Source organism: Athene noctua, chromosome 15 (assembly GCF_965140245.1).
Source record: "Athene noctua chromosome 15, bAthNoc1.hap1.1, whole genome shotgun sequence".
NCBI classification, from domain to species: domain Eukaryota; kingdom Metazoa; phylum Chordata; class Aves; order Strigiformes; family Strigidae; genus Athene; species Athene noctua.
In genome coordinates this window covers 6,592,955-6,606,053 of record NC_134051.1, presented here as the reverse complement: position 1 = coordinate 6,606,053, position 13,099 = coordinate 6,592,955, and the positions used below count along the sequence as shown (strand labels likewise).

Sequence of the window (13,099 nt, the reverse complement as noted above, 5' to 3'; positions counted from 1 at the left end):
AGGAGGGCGGCCTGCCCTCGCCGGTCCGCCCGTAGGTGCCGTCCGGCCGGGGAGCGGCGCTCCCGGCCCGGGGTTCCCCCAGCGTGGGGCCTTTCCCGCCCGCAGCGCTGAGGCCGAGGGTTTTCACCGTGAGCGTGGGGCTCCAGCCCTTCGCGTGGGTATCCCTTATCCCGTGTGTCCTTCCGGGGTCGCCTCCGGCCGAGCTGCTGGCGGGGTTTGCGGAATGGGGCGGGGAGGACCCAAACTGCCGTCGCTTGGGCGAGGGAAGGCCAGAAGTGGGTAGAGGAGGGAAAACGGGTCGGTAAGTGCAGCTTGGCTTCACCAGACACCTGTGGTTGAGGCTAATTTTGACCATCAGACTCAAAGCACAGAAACTGGGCTGTTCCTAAGCAGCTCAGTTGGGCAGACTGTGTCTGTGGTTTGTTTTAGGGGAGTCTTCTCTGATTAGCAATTTGATCTCCAAACAGAATCCCTGGTAAGCTTGGAACACTTCCCATTTGCAGTGGTCGGTTTTTGATGTGCACATTGCTGATTACACTGACCTAAATTCTGTTCTCTCCTTTGATATCTCTGCATGAAATTTGAAGATGGAGAAACTCTACGCAATGGGACTGCGTAATGTGTGACTGTGAGGAACGATGATCAGGGGAGATCTGATCTCTCTGGTTTTAAATGAGCTCTGTGTGGTGATGCCCACTGACTGCAGCAGTGGTATGGAAGCGTTTCAGTTTGTGTTGAAATGGGGCATGAATGTGCTACAAGTTCTGTAGCTTTAAATCTCCTCATTGAGGTAATGGCACTGACAAGGGGCAATAGAGAGATGCCAAGCTTTAGCCCAAATCTGACCAGGGCTTTGGAAATGTGAGGCCCCCGTGATCCCAAAGTCCCAATGGACTCTGTGGCATAAGGAGCTTTTGCCCTGAGGAAGGAAACGGTGCATGGCTTCATCCCAGGATAGCAAGTTTTTCCACCTACTTGTTACAGTGTGTATGAGCAGAAGATAGATACATTTACAGAGGCAGTTGGAAATACTTTAGCATTATCCAGAGACAAGCAGTTAACCCCAGATGTCTCTCCCTGTGAACAGCAGCAAGATAAAGGACAACTTTTAATTACAGCTATTTGAAAGACAGTTTTATCTTAAGTTATTATATCCGTGTTCTGTGCCTCTCTTCTAATGAGGAAAATAAACAAGCTGTGAATTTATTTCAATGTTTGTCATTGGTAAAGGATCAGTATTTCAGGAAAAAGGATAAAAGAAATCAAGATCTTCCTAAAAAATCACATTCTGAAAGGTATGATGGTAATGTAAGTACTGGCTTCAGCACCAATGAAAAATGAAAGGAAAGAATCAATTATTTTATTTACACAAATGATACCTAAAAACAAAATAACAGAAGAAGGTAATTTCTGTTATGACAGTCTTACTGAAAGCTGTAGTCAGTTCAGTCTTCTGAAAATTAGAAATGGAAAAAGCCATTTCAGACTGTCTTTCCCACCAAAGCAGGGCAAGATGAGCTGTAGTCTAATGCATTCTCTTTCTTACAGGACAGTAGTTACCCGAGAGCTCTGTACAAGCTCCTGTGGTCATTTACCTGGTATCTGCCAGCCTATTTTTTTTATCGAGGAATAGTCTGTCACCAGACTGGCAAAGTTGATTGAAACAAGGTGCCCTGCAGTGATTGTACGAGTCATATAGCAAAGGGTTATACTGGAGTTGCAATTAGAGAAGGAAATTCATTGAACTAAGGCTTTGATGAGGATTCTGTTTTCTTTGGTTAACTTAGTGTAATTAGGACAAATTCACCGTTGCTTTAAACCTGCGGATTCACACATTGCATGTTGGATGGCAGTTAGGTGACTTACTTATATCCACATGCCTTTGTTTGCAGAAACATTAGAGGGGAGTCTATCCTGAATCCAGGGCTTTTGTTTCGGAGGCCATACAGGCCTGACTGGTAAATAGTCTTCTAAAACTATGCCTGTTGTTTTAATCAGCACTCAGTCTCCTCTTTTCTTTCTCTCTGTGTCAGGCCAGAACTGCAAAGGGCTGGAATCCTTTTAGCATTTTAACACTTCCTTGACAAACATCCTGCTGTTTTATAGCTGCCCTCCTGAAGTGTAAGAGTTCTTTTTTGTGGAGAAAAGAAATCTCCAAACTCAAGGAATTGTTTGCACTTGTGTTTGGTGACATCTGCTTTACTGCAAGCATCACTGAATGCAGATCTACAGCCTTTTAACCCTGTTCTCTAGGGCAACAATTTTGTGCTCTAGTTCTTCCAGGGTCTTATTTGTCACCTTTTTTCAAGGAGTATAAGATGTAGCTTCTCTCCTAAAGCTTTGGTTGCTTAACCTAAGAGCAAAGATCTGTGCAGAAATCCCTACAGGATAAAAAACTTCCCCAGGGACAACATCCTTGAACTAGTTTGAACTGAAAACTCCCAATTTCACAGTGCCTTTGGCTGGGAAATGTAAAATGTTCAAAGGGCTGTGGCATGATTAAATATTTTCTTGTCTTGGCCTCTGATGCAAGAGTGCAGATCCTCCTTCTCTCCTCCCTGCTTGCATAGATTGGGTTTATAGGAGTGAATGAAAACAGACGAGGCTGTTAGCAGAAAAAAACAGAGAACAAAGGTAGAAGACAGAGAAGGAAGGTCTTCTTGGGGCTTTTCCACCCTTTGCCACTGCAGCTCTGTGCAGATCAGTTGTCTGTGTCCCTTCCAGGCCATGGACCCAAGGAGATGGTCATGATTTTTGCCCCAGTTCTGGTTCGGAACCGGGCTCTGACTCAAGGACATCAGACTACTTTCAGAGATCTCTTGCTGGACACCTGGTCACTAGTCTCTCGGCTCTTCTCTCTCTGGGAGAATTTTGCTCTTGGTTCAGTTCACTGCACTCACAGGCTTTTCACCACCCAAGTCTGGGTTGGTTTTTTGGTGTTTTTTTTTTTGTTAGTTTCTATGAGGTTTGTTTCCAGTTGTTTATAATTACTGTCTTCTCCAGACCCTGCACTGCAGCATTTCCAAGCTCAGTATGAAAACAGTGTAGACTTAGTGAGACTGCGTTTCTGATGTATTATTGTGCTGAAAATCCCTGATCTTTGCAGCTAATGCAAAAGCAGGGGAAGAGGGAGCGATATCCTCTCCACCTGCAGCTAAAGATCCTCAGACATACACCACAACCATTTTAACCATGTTGAATGCCTTCAGGGGAGATAGCGGTGTTCTGTCACACACAGAAATAGAGACGTGGCAAAGCTGAGGTACCATTTCTGTTGCTTTAATTGCTGAGGGGACAGCTCAGGCACAGTGTGTGGAAATACCTTCTACCTGCAGCTTTGCTGATCTCAGGATATCCAACCCTGTCTTTCCCTGCTGCCTTCTCTCTTTGGTTTAGAGTGGTAAAAGCAGGTAAGGTTGGGCCCCCAAGAGCTGTAAGGCAGCAGGCACATATGCAGAGAAGTGTATAGCTTACCCCTCTTCTGCTTTTTGGTGGGTTAGGAAAGAGTTAAATGACAACAGAGGGAGAGGCTGTGCTATTGTTCAGGCATCCCTGGGTCCAGGGTGGCTGATCTCTATTCCCGGATCTGCCTCTGGCTTCCTGCATGACCTTGGACCGGTCACTTACCTTTTCTTTTCCTTAGCTCCCAAGTTATAACATGGAAATAATTCTCTTCCTGTGGTGCCTCATTCCCTGCGGGTTTCAGGGTGGCTGAGATTCTCTGGTGGGAGATGATGGGAGGAGGAGAAAACATTTGCAGTGGAGAAATATTTACACGGAGGGTAGCAATTTTGGGATGTGTTCTTGTTCACTCAGATACAGCGCGGGCTGTGCATATGGTGATATTTGGTTTTTTTAGTAGGCAAACCTGTGGTGAAAGTCAAATTCCATTTGCCGTTGATGCAGCTGCCCGAGAGCAATGCCAGCTGCAGTGATCCTTTCCTTCACTAGATGGTGCTTTTGATCAAAGATTTGAATAACGGCAGTTCTTTTCTGCACAGGATTTCCTAATTTTTCTTCCCCGGTCTCCATTCCTTCCCCTCTTCTTTCTGTGCTTTAACACTACGGGGGACACTTAATGATGCTGGATATAGAACAAGGCTAATCTGGTGGTAACAGAGGCTCCAAGCCACCCGCACCCACCAGCCAGCTTGTCTTCTGGGCTTTGGTTTTTGAAGCGTGTATCAGTGCTGCTGGGCTGTGGCGGAGAATTGAATTCTTTCCGTGTTTTCTATTCCCATAAGGAAAAGGCTTCAAAGAGCAGGTCCCCTCCCCCTCTCTGCTGGTGAAGGGCATTTAGGGAAGCTGGGAAAAAAAAAATCCAGCTCTGACAGATGCACTTATTTAACAAACCACTGCCTTTCCCTACCTTAGCAGAAGATTGGTTGTTTCTTAAAAGGGGAATTGCTGCTTTTATATCCATCTTTGTATTCAGGAGATGGTTACCTAGCCAAGGTCATTGCTGCTGCATGCCAGTATCAAGCAGCGAGCCAGGCTCCTCTTCCTTGAACCATTGATTTCAGTAAGGCTTCCCCAGGTGAAGATTAGGAACAGGCTTGAATCTGCCAGTGCAAAAGGTCCCAAGCTGCTGCCGGGTAGAGGAAGCCACAAGAACAGCCTTTCCTTTTATAAAGGCAGCAGAGGAGATGAATGAAATTGTAATCAAACATTTCCTGCGCAGACATGCAGGGGATCGGTTAGGAGCTGGTACAGTATGAGGCACAGCAGGGTGTGTGGCGGTGTCCTGTCATCATCCGGGACAGCGGGTGCGGGGCAGGTCGGGCTGCCTGCCCCCAGCACCCCAGTCCAGCACCCGCAGACGCAAACCCTCCTGTGCTGGGCCCCTTCCGAGCCTGTCCCGAGGCTCTCGCCCCTGCGGCAAAGATGTTTGGTCGCATTTGTGCGCTGGCAGGGCTACCTGCAGGGCTACCTGCAGCCCACGCCTCGGTGCCAGGCTGCCTCGCACGCTGCCAGTGTGTATCCGGACACTCCCATCGGGGAGGCTGCGAGGTTACCTCACGTACAGCTCCCTCCCCGTGGAATTTTGCAAACATTAATGAATGGGGCTGGATCGCTGCTATGACGCCAATCAGCCATGCACAGATTTATAGTCTGAGGCCAGGAGAGATTACGCTTCTGCCTCTGGCACTGCACCAACCACCGCAATTTCATGTGTGTGCTGACAAGCCCACAAGGCCGGTGCCCGCAGCGGCCCTGTCCTCACGTGCTGGATGTTGTGCTTACGGCAGTGACGTCCCCACAGCAGGGACACCGGCTATGCTAAACTGCAGTCTGACACAAAACTCCTCTCGGGACTGGGAGCTGACAGTGATTTCTTTGTCATTCCCCTGTTGTCATCTTCCCATTGCACATACATTTGTTCATCGTTAGTAAGATATTGCTGATGACTAAACCCTGGGTCTGCATCACAGAGAAACGGTTTGAAGGAGCAGCCCAGAACTGCAGGGTTCAAACTCGTAAGAGGAGTGAGAAGTGGGGACAGCGCATTTCCTCACATCTATTAGATCTGGAGAGCAAACCACTCTCCCAGTCCCTCCTGGCTGACAGGGAATTGCATCACTGGCATGTGCAGATTATTTTTTTTTTCTGAAATGTGCTTGGTTTATTGTTTTCCTCCAATGGAATTTGCCAGCATGTTCCAAATTACGTTGTTCTGAAATTTAAAAGCAACATACCTGTGTGGGGGAGAGAAAGAGTCGTTTTCACTTTGCAATCTGGCTCTTCCCTCCCTCCTCCCTTTTCCCCACATCCCCATGTGTTATGGAGCCAGCTGCTCCCGGAATAGTTTGGGAATGAAATGTCACCGTTTGAAACTGGTGAGTCACACTTTTTGAGGGGAGGGGGGAGAATATGAAATCTTGTGGTGTGGCAGAGCGTCTCCTGGTGAGTACAGAGAGATTTTTAAAACCACAGACTCCCCGATGATGGAGTTGAGGGGCTTTGAATAAAGGCGGCTGGGTGTGTCCGTGCTGCTTTTTGCAGGAGGATCTCAAAAGCCTCTGCAAACTTTAATTGTCTTCCTTAACATGCCCACTGCAGTTGGATCCTAGTTGCCTCCTCCAGCAGGACGAGGCTGTGTCTGTCTGACAACACACCTACAGTGACTCTCTTAATTAAGTCTCCCCGCACTGCTGTGAGGTGTGTAATTACAGTGAGACCTGACTTAAGCAACCACTCGAGGGACTAACAAAAAAAAAAAAAAAAAAAATCTTTACCAGAGCAAGGAGGAACAGAATATTAGTTAATACATTTTTGGGGGATATTTTAGAGGAAGTTTATTAAGCAAATAAGGGTTAATTCTGGTTTCCTCTCAGTTTATCCCAATATTAGGATGATTCCTTTAATATATTGGCTGTTAACATAATCAGGGGTTTTTTTCCTTCCAAAAGGATACTTGAGATCTTTTGTCTTTTAACAGATTGCTATAAAAAAATGTCAATTAGTGCAAATGGTGGCAATGGTCTTGCGAAATGAACTATTGTTTATCAGAAGCTGAGTAGTTGTCCCTCCCTGCCGTGTCCAGGGGTAAAAAATTTCAGACAAAGGGCAAAATCCAGGATTCCTGCTCTAGGGCACTCTAACTACCTGTCTTCATGACTCTACATGACGGCTCTGCCTAGTAGGTACCAAGAATCGTATATCTTGAACTAAAACTGTGTACTAAAGTGGTGTCTCCCAGAGAGCTTTAGCAGTTCCAGGCAGACTGATTTTCGGTGTGGCTGCCCCAACCTGCTGTCAGAGGTCTCTGCCTGGTACTCGCAGTGTTAGGCTGGACTGTGTATCACCATTCACAGCCCAGCATATTAATCTAAACTGCCAACTATTTCAGGTTGCATTACTATTCCAAGCACTGAACTGTGGTGGCCGCAGAGAAAATATGCCACCCATTTTGCAGCCTCTGCTTCTACAGTAGTGATCTCCAGCTGAAGGACAGGAAGAAGCTGGAAATAGTAATATCATAAATAGTCCCGGTATGGGCTGGCAGCCCTCCCCTCGAGTCCCACCTTCAGTGGCATTCTGACTACATGCTGTGAGTAAAACTCCCAAATTGCAAGCCAATCTATGCAGCTAACTTGGTGAGGATTTTGCAAGCATAAGCCCTAGGGGGTTTGATGCCATCTCTCTCTATTTTATTGGGAAGACTGAGCTAGTAGCAAGATTTTATGAAGTGTGCATTTCTATCTCAAATTTTAGATAGCGTTAACTAGAAACCCACATACTCTATCGTCACTGGATTTGACAGAAATAATCTCTGTCTGCAGAAATTTGCTGCAGAGCCTAAGCTTTTGCTTAATACAGAATAAAACCACCTCAGAGAGAACCTTGAGAAGTCAAATCTGGGTGCCATTCTTTTTCTCAGCAGCAAAGCTTACTTATCTGCCCCACTCTTTTCTCTTTTGCGTATCATTGTTGCCCTTTTTTTCTTAACTCAGTTTCAGTGATTTGGCTTATGCTGCGGGTCTGCAAAGAGTCGAAGCAGCCACACTGCAGACAGGAGCTGTAAGTTGCGGCAGCGACGTAGGAGTGAGCCAAGGAACCAGGTAAGAAAAAGATACTCCTATGGGTCTGCTACGCCATCAGGTTTGAACTTTCAGATATTCCAAACCAGTAATAGATAGGAATGCCAGTGGATCATCAGTTTTGAAGCACCATGACAGTATTTTAGTGCTTGATATTGTTTTCTGAGCCTGTTTCTTCTGCCATAGGTTTCTGCCTGTTTATGGTACGTTTACCTCCCCAGATCCCTAATGGGGATTCCCTTTAGCTTGCAGTTTCCTGCAGATAACTCCCAAGATAACGCTGGGCACAATCAGTACAAATACTCCCTATTAAAAAGTAGCTTCTTTCTTAAAATGAGGTTAGTGTAATTTCAAACTGAGTAACAAAGGATGAATTTACTGAGTGTACAACTCAATGAAGTACTGAATTCAGTGAGCATTTGAAGTCTCAAAGACAGGTGGTAACTTCTTTAAAACTGAATGCATTTTTGCCCAAATCAAAGGATTTTGCCTCATCACCTACAGTGGGATTTCCCAGGGTGCCTGAGTCCACACATCCTCAGCCTCTTAGACCTTGGCAAAACTGATACATAATGTGTGGAAGTCTTCCTAACATGAACAGACATTTCAGTTCATTCTGAAAGGCCAAGATTACTACTGATTTGTTTTGGGGGAGGAAAAAAAAAGGACAACTGAAATGACGTTGGACATTCATTAGCAAAGCATTGTCAGAACACAATAGAAGAACAGACAAAAGCCAGTCCAGATTCTGTGGTATTTCCTAAAGGGCTCCCTCTGGCACATGGCTATTCCCTGCCAATCCTTTTGTATTGTTTTTGATAATGAATAGAAGCTGAACAGATGATTGTTGCATTGTCCACTAAGTGATTCATTTACATTAAATAGTGCTCCGAAAGTAGGCTTTGGGTGGACTTTTTCAGTCGCTTCAGTTATTTATTTGTACAGTTTAATTACTGTCTTTTAACTCTCCACTGTACATAATTGTTTCCTGATTGCTTCAGCTCCTCTGAAGTCAGTGGTCCAACAAGCTGTGACATAAGAAGCAGCATCTCTGCATTTTCAAAGATGCTTAATTTTGAATGGTCACCTCTAGAAAACTGCTCCTGAGTTGGGAAGGTGCTGAGGTTCTTAAGCATCTGCAGGTCCTTAGTGCCCTTGGTCCCTGTCTCTGAAAGTTGGGCTATGAAGCACAAACTTTGCTGCATAAGCCATCACAGATCCGTTGATTTCCTCATTAATCTCTCACCTCCTGCTGCATGTCTACACCAAGGTTTCTTCATTAACCTAGGGCTTCCATTACAATTTCAAGCTTTTCTTACAGAGGTCAAAAGTTTTGTTTTGTTGTGTTTTATTTTGTTTTGCTTTGCTTTGCTTTGTTTTGCAGGGTGTGACAGATGTTATGTGCTTGAGGGCATATTGACCGTATTGCAGTTAGAAGAACTTCAGTGTCTGAGGCTATTTAGCCCCAAATCCACATCCAGAACTGCAGGTCCACTAATTTGGATGTACTAATGGGTGGGGGAGAATGACACCGTATTGAAGGGCTTTTGATGGTTGAAGAATCTAAGGAAATCAACACTCTAGGCCATCTCCCCTTGTCTGAGAAGCTGCATGACTTTGCGTTTGTTGAATAACTGCAGTTACATCTCAAAAGTCCTGATTTCCTAGTTATTCTCTGTTCCCCATTCGATGTACCACAGAGGGGTTCAATGGGGGTTTTTGATTCTGTCTGGGTGAAAAAGTAGAGTCTGGGGCAAGGCAGCAAAATAGTGATGCAGAGAAGGGAAGGAACAGACCTAATAGTGCTAATAGTGTTGAGTTTTTCATGCAATATGGATTAGGTTTAAATCTCCCAGGGCAAAGCAAAGCAGCCTTTGCAGTCTTTTTTGATATTTTTCTCAGTCCCTTCTTCATCCATTTAGGAAACATGAAATCACCCATCCTCTGCCTAGGTGTAAAAGAAAGAAGTCTGAAGAGCTTATATGCCTGTACCCGCCAAGATGAGGCAAGAAAAAGATGGACTTTTTGCACCCGGTTTCCTAACAACTCATAAGCCAAATGAACAGGGAGAACAACTACGCTCCAGTACCACTGTAGCCTTCCAACTGTGAAAGATGTGGCGCTACAGCTCTCTGCCATTCTCTACTGCTCAAGCTACAGACCCCGGGCAGAAGCTGCTGCGTGGCTACCTGAGGTTTAGGCTTCTGTGTGTTACGCTTGTTATGCTGCTTCAGAAACTGGCTTTGCCTGCTCTGTGATTAAAGCAAACTATCCCCCCCTTAGGATCTCCCGGCACTTCAGCTTTCTTTTGGGTTACATGGCATCTTCATAAACCCAGATGAAACTCAGCAGACAACACAAATAAAACCAGCCCTTCCTCTGCAGAAAACCACGAAGTATGGCTAGGGTTTCCCTCGCTGCCTTCCACTTTAACCCTCCAGCATTGCTCTCCTTGTACTCTTGCTCTCCCAGGAGCCCACATCGCTCTGTGTTTAGTGGCAGGCGATGAAATCAAACCATGCATTAGCAGCTCCATAATAGCTTTGCTCAGTGGAACCCAGCTTCCTTCATTAATCCAGAAAATGAGAGTTGTTTTCGTACATTTGAGGAGCTAATTATTTAAGTGCTGGGAATTAAGGCTCATCAGATACTGGAGACTGATTTTGGTTTTGCTTCCCAGGGGATGGAATGAGATGGAAGGAAGCTGGTTTTGCACAGGTGTGCAGTACAGTAACTCACCAGTACCTGGAGCAGGGAACAACAGCGTGCAGATCCTTGTCTACCATAAGCATAAAAGCCCCCCTCTTTGTACATCCCTTTTCTTCCAGACATCATCAGATGATTTTTTCCATTTAAATAGATTTCTTAAGTCACCACTGATCAAATAACTCTATATTTTTTTTTCTGCTATGAAAAGATGTACCCCATTTGTGGTTCACCTAGCCTGAATGTTTTGCAATAAAACAATAATGCTTTGTCTCAGATGGGTTTTTAGAGAGGGAAACCAGCTCACATCTGTTGTCCTTCTATAATCACTAATCCTTCAACCTCACCTTTGCTCACCACACTCAGAGAGGGGTTTAGATAGATCAGCTGCAGTCTAACCTTGCAAGGGACCTTCCAGTGGCTTGGGAAATAGAAGATGAATTGGGTGAAAACCCCCCATGTCTGTGGGAAACCACAGACAAGGACAGATCTGTTGTTATAAACAAAGTTTTTACAACAAAATAACTTTCAACAGTAGATGGATGTTTTTGACATTCTTCCCGGAAAATGACAGAGAATTCATTGATGCTGTTGCCAATAACTATATGCTAAAGAAGGGGATTTGGTTCTGATAGTGTCACTGGACGCATTCACTCTTCATTACAAGCAGCTTGCCAAGAACAAATTTTTCATTTTTATTGAGATAGCCAATGTCCTGTGTTGTCTTCAGAGACTAAGGGAGTGAACTTTTCTGTGTGTTCAGTTGAAGCCAGATGTTAAAGTATTGTCTGGATGTAATTGACTTGACAAATAGCAGGAGTGACATTTTAGCTCCATTTAAGTCAGTGGCAAAATTCCTGTTGAGTTCAACTGGGGCCAAGATTTCATCCTATGACAGTGCTGATGGGAAATCTAACAAATGATCTTCAGAAAAATAAGCTCAGGCATTCTGTTTTTCTGGGACTCTTTTCAACCTATGGGCCGTGAATCCTTGGAATTCTGTGCACTACTTTGAAGAGGTCTGCAAAAGATCACAAAGACAAGAAAGCTTATTGTCAGTAGATTTAAATTAGCTATACAGTGTCCACAATTCCAAGGGAAAACTCGAGGAATCGATTACAAATTTCTAAGTCAGCTTGAGCCATTGAAATCCACCTATCTTTGTACTCCTTGGACTAACGAGCATCCTTCTGGCAGGACCTGTGCAGCTGAACTAACCCTTTGACACTGAATACTGTGGATTCAAGAAGCTGCTCTGTCTCCTACACTAGGACTGAGCCATGTGGAAGCCTCTAATCTGGCATCTACCAGGTGCTGTTACCAAAGGATTGGGTTGAAAACCCAAACTTTGTTTTAGAGAAGCTGGTGTAGTGGGACTATACAACCAATTCAGTTTTGTAGCAAGGTCAGTATTTTGTCCCTGAGATAAATGAGCAGGTACACAGTGTTCTCCCTACAGACTGTGAGGTGTCTGAAGTATCTCAGATGAACTTTATTGGGAATTAAAGGCAATCAGCTTCAGGCAGAATCATGCAACAGAGTCTGTCTATGATATCTCCAGAGGTTTAAGCCCAGCAGTCAGACATACAGCCTGATGTGTGTTAAAGGCTTTGGAGTAAGTCATGGTAGTGTTGCTTGGGTGGAGGTTCATAATGTTTAGATGAAAAAAGGCTTGAGCTAGGAAAAAAAAATCACTAGAGATTTAAAAATAGAGTAATTTGAAAATGTTAAAAGTGCTCTGGTTAGGGTTTCATAAATTTTTCCGTGTGGGTTTTGGTAAGTGGAGTTCTTCTGTAAGTTCTTTCCTATTAGATTGTGGGAGAATTTGTTTCTTTTAGAGTGCCTGAGTCCTTGTGCTTGTGGGAGCACATAGACTCACTGTGATGAGAACAGGATGCCATAACTGGATCTAGCATTTTAGCCATATGCACACAAGCTAACTTCTCTGTGTCTCTTACTAGAAGGTGAGATGGTGTTTGCTTCTGGAGACCTGGGCCCAGGGAAAGGGAAAAAGGAAGGAGTGCTGGAGTCCAGCATCTACCACAGAATACCCAAGCTGTGCTTCTCTCCTCTTTATATGGAGAAGTGCCTACTTAGGCATCTGCTTCGATTGCTCTACCAGAAGCAGGATGACACTTAACAAGTACTACTTTATGGCAACATATTCCTGAGTTCCTTTTTCAGTTCTGTTAAGTATGTGCAGAATCCACAACTTTGGAAGCTCTTCAATCCTTGAGTTTCAAACCAGCAAGCAATGCAAGCTCCTGCATAGCCCCCTTCAAATCCACTTCTGGAGCAAGAGTCTTCAGCCTCTTGTAGGTTCAGATTTAAGACAGGTTCACTTGTAATCCAAGTTTATGTGAGGAATCCTAGCTAAATCCTTGATGTTGCTCACACATCTGTTGAAGCAAAAGGTTCGTGTTTACTTGAGAACTAAATTTTAACACATATTATGTGGAAAAGCATGCCCAAGTGATAAAGTAACAATTGATTCATGGCTATCCAGCAGAGGCTAGAAGTGCCACCTTGGGATGACATGTATCGAAGATACAGTTGCTCTGCTTTTCCATGTGAAGAACGCTGCTTCTTCCCAGCTGAGCTATCATGTAACGTAGATGACTCTCTGGAGGAAGAGTCTGCTGCACATTTGCGGTATGTTTTAGCTACTATCAACATTTATATTCCATTGGCATTTGAGGGTAAGCACTAATTAGCATAATCATCAATGCTTTAAAATTAAAAATTTCTCCAAGAGACACAGGAGGGATTGAAAATGTTTCCTGCCCCCAGAGGCAAATCCTTTCCCAAGCTATCTTCTGCACCAAAAGGTTTTATTCTAGAAACATTCCCAA

The 13,099-nt window shown here is 44.6% G+C and overlaps 1 long non-coding RNA gene across 1 annotated transcript; it reads left to right on the top strand.

The window, feature by feature from the left end:
- The first annotated feature begins 34 nt into the window (after window positions 1-34).
- Window positions 35-13,099, top strand: LOC141966321 (uncharacterized). Its single transcript, XR_012634577.1, has 3 exons — window positions 35-301; window positions 7,455-7,562; window positions 9,464-13,099. It is a non-coding gene; the product is annotated as an uncharacterized LOC141966321 (long non-coding RNA).